This window comes from Schistocerca cancellata, unplaced genomic scaffold (assembly GCF_023864275.1).
Source record: "Schistocerca cancellata isolate TAMUIC-IGC-003103 unplaced genomic scaffold, iqSchCanc2.1 HiC_scaffold_832, whole genome shotgun sequence".
Lineage (NCBI taxonomy): Eukaryota > Metazoa > Arthropoda > Insecta > Orthoptera > Acrididae > Schistocerca > Schistocerca cancellata.
Genome location: NW_026046843.1, coordinates 30001 through 32500, shown reverse-complemented (window position 1 = coordinate 32500; position 2500 = coordinate 30001). Strand labels below are relative to the sequence as shown.

Here is a 2500-nt window from a genome sequence, read left to right as displayed (position 1 = left end):
TTTAATGAGCCATTCGCGGTTTCACCTTAATGCGGCTTGTACTGAGACATGCATGGCTTAATCTTTGAGACAAGCATATGACTACTGGCAGGATCAACCAGGGAGCTGCGTCAACTAGAGCTGAGCAGCCGGCCGCCCGGGAGTGTGTCCCGGGGGCCCGCGCGAACACGCAAGCGTCCGCTCAATTATTCTGCAAACAGGAGGAGGCTGGGCTCCCCTGCACAATACACCTCGAAACCCTCTCAGGTCCCGGCGGCGCGCAGCGCCGTCCTAAGTACTTGGTCGGGTTCGAGAGAGGCGCAATCGCCCGGAGTTAGGCGAGTAGACGCTTTAGGTGCGACCACCCGTGCTCCCAACTGAGCTTGCCGCTGCCGACAGAGGCCCGGGAGCGTGCTGTCGTGGCATTGCCGGCGGGAGACAACACGCGCCACCTACGGTGACCGGCAGCTCCAACGCCAGCGCCACAGAAGGGCAAAGGCCCCACGTGGGTGCCGAAGCGAACTCTCCCAGCACAGCGCACGTGCCAACACGTCCGCACAACTGCGATACAAACCACCAGCGAGAACCGCTGGGGCGACCGAGCAGCAGACGGCGTCGCGGCGCCGAGTGCCGGGCGGCGGCGCATCCTCAACGCACACAGTCCTCAATCGGACCAGCACACTGCAGATGTCCACCGCGCTTCGCACCGGGTCCGCGAGGACCCACTTTGGCTGCACGGCGCCGCGCGCAGGGTGCCCCGGCGCGCAGCTGCGCCGCCTGCCGCGTCCGTCGGCCGGCGCGCCTGCCACTGGGCGCCCCCACCAGCCGGCTGTAGCGCGTGCGCCCACGCACCGCGCGGCCAGCACGCCGGGCGGCCCCCCCTCACCGGCCGGGGACAGTCCCACCCACCCACAGCCGCGTATCGCTTCACACCCAGATTCACATTCACGTTCGTTGGTATGGTGGGGACCGCTTCGTAGCTGTACCGATCGTTGCCCTCACAGATGTACCTCCAGCAAGATCAACCGCACCACAACGGGTTACCAGTTGTTCATTTGCGTAACGTCACCAGTAAACGTACACGTCCATCCCCGTTTGCAAAGTCAACTATTATTGCATGCCTGCCTGTCAGGTGTCAAGACACACTACATTCGCTCACATCCACGCAACAAAATGTGCCCGACTAGAGGGCACGTGGAAGGTGCCCCCGTACATATGCGATCTCCATTGCGCGACCAACTGTCAACCGGCCTCTGTAGCATGTCGCAGATGTGGAACGCGGGGCACCGTGCTATCACATTGTGTGAGAAGAGACTACTACGTCTGCATACACGCGCCACTACATGAACAGACGGCTCATGCTGATCGCCATCCACTGCGTCCATTACTCCCACACGTCTCTATGGCGTACCACACTGCAATGCAGCTGTTATGGGGAGATGACACATAGCTGTGTACACAACATTCTGAGCCGGTTGCGGTTGGACAACAATACATTAATGTAACGTGTCATATGCCAATTACAGAGCAGGGTAAGGCACAACGTGGGTTAGGTTAAGGCACAACGTGGGTTAGGTTAAGGCACAACGTGGGTTAGGTTAAGGCACAACGTGGGTTAGGTTAAGGCACAACGTGGGTTAGGTTAAGGCACAACGTGGGTTAGGTTAAGGCACAACGTGGGTTAGGTTAAGGCACAACGTGGGTTAGGTTAAGGCACAACGTGGGTTAGGTTAAGGCACAACGTGGGTTAGGTTAAGCCACAACGTGGGTTAGGTTAAGCCACAACGTGGGTTAGGTTAAGCCACAACGTGGGTTAGGTTAAGCCACAACGTGGGTTAGGTTAAGCCACAACGTGGGTTAGGTTAAGCCACAACGTGGGTTAGGTTAAGCCACAACGTGGGTTAGGTTAAGGCACAACGTGGGTTAGGTTAAGGCACAACGTGGGTTAGGTTAAGGCACAACGTGGGTTAGGTTAAGGCACAACGTGGGTTAGGTTAAGGCACAACGTGGGTTAGGTTAAGCCACAACGTGGGTTAGGTTAAGCCACAACGTGGGTTAGGTTAAGCCACAACGTGGGTTAGGTTAAGCCACAACGTGGGTTAGGTTAAGCCACAACGTGGGTTAGGTTAAGCCACAACGTGGGTTAGGTTAAGCCACAACGTGGGTTAGGTTAAGCCACAACGTGGGTTAGGTTAAGCCACAACGTGGGTTAGGTTAAGCCACAACGTGGGTTAGGTTAAGCCACAACGTGGGTTAGGTTAAGCCACAACGTGGGTTAGGTTAAGCCACAACGTGGGTTAGGTTAAGCCACAACGTGGGTTAGGTTAAGCCACAACGTGGGTTAGGTTAAGCCACAACGTGGGTTAGGTTAAGCCACAACGTGGGTTAGGTTAAGGCACAACGTGGGTTAGGTTAAGGCACAACGTGGGTTAGGTTAAGGCACAACATGGGGGTAGATTGCGGTACAAATTGCGTTACATTGCGGTGCAAATTGCGTTACATTGCGGTGCAAATTGCGTTA

The 2500-nt window shown here is 56.6% G+C and overlaps 1 non-coding gene across 1 annotated transcript in view; it reads right to left on the bottom strand.

The window, feature by feature from the left end:
* Positions 1-104, bottom strand: part of LOC126146829 (small subunit ribosomal RNA) — a 1909-nt gene extending 1805 nt beyond the window's left edge. Inside the window, exon 1 of the ribosomal RNA XR_007529778.1 lies at positions 1-104. This exon is cut by the window's left edge and continues 1805 nt beyond it. This is a non-coding gene — a ribosomal RNA (small subunit ribosomal RNA).
* Between the last annotated feature and the right edge of the window lie 2396 nt (positions 105-2500).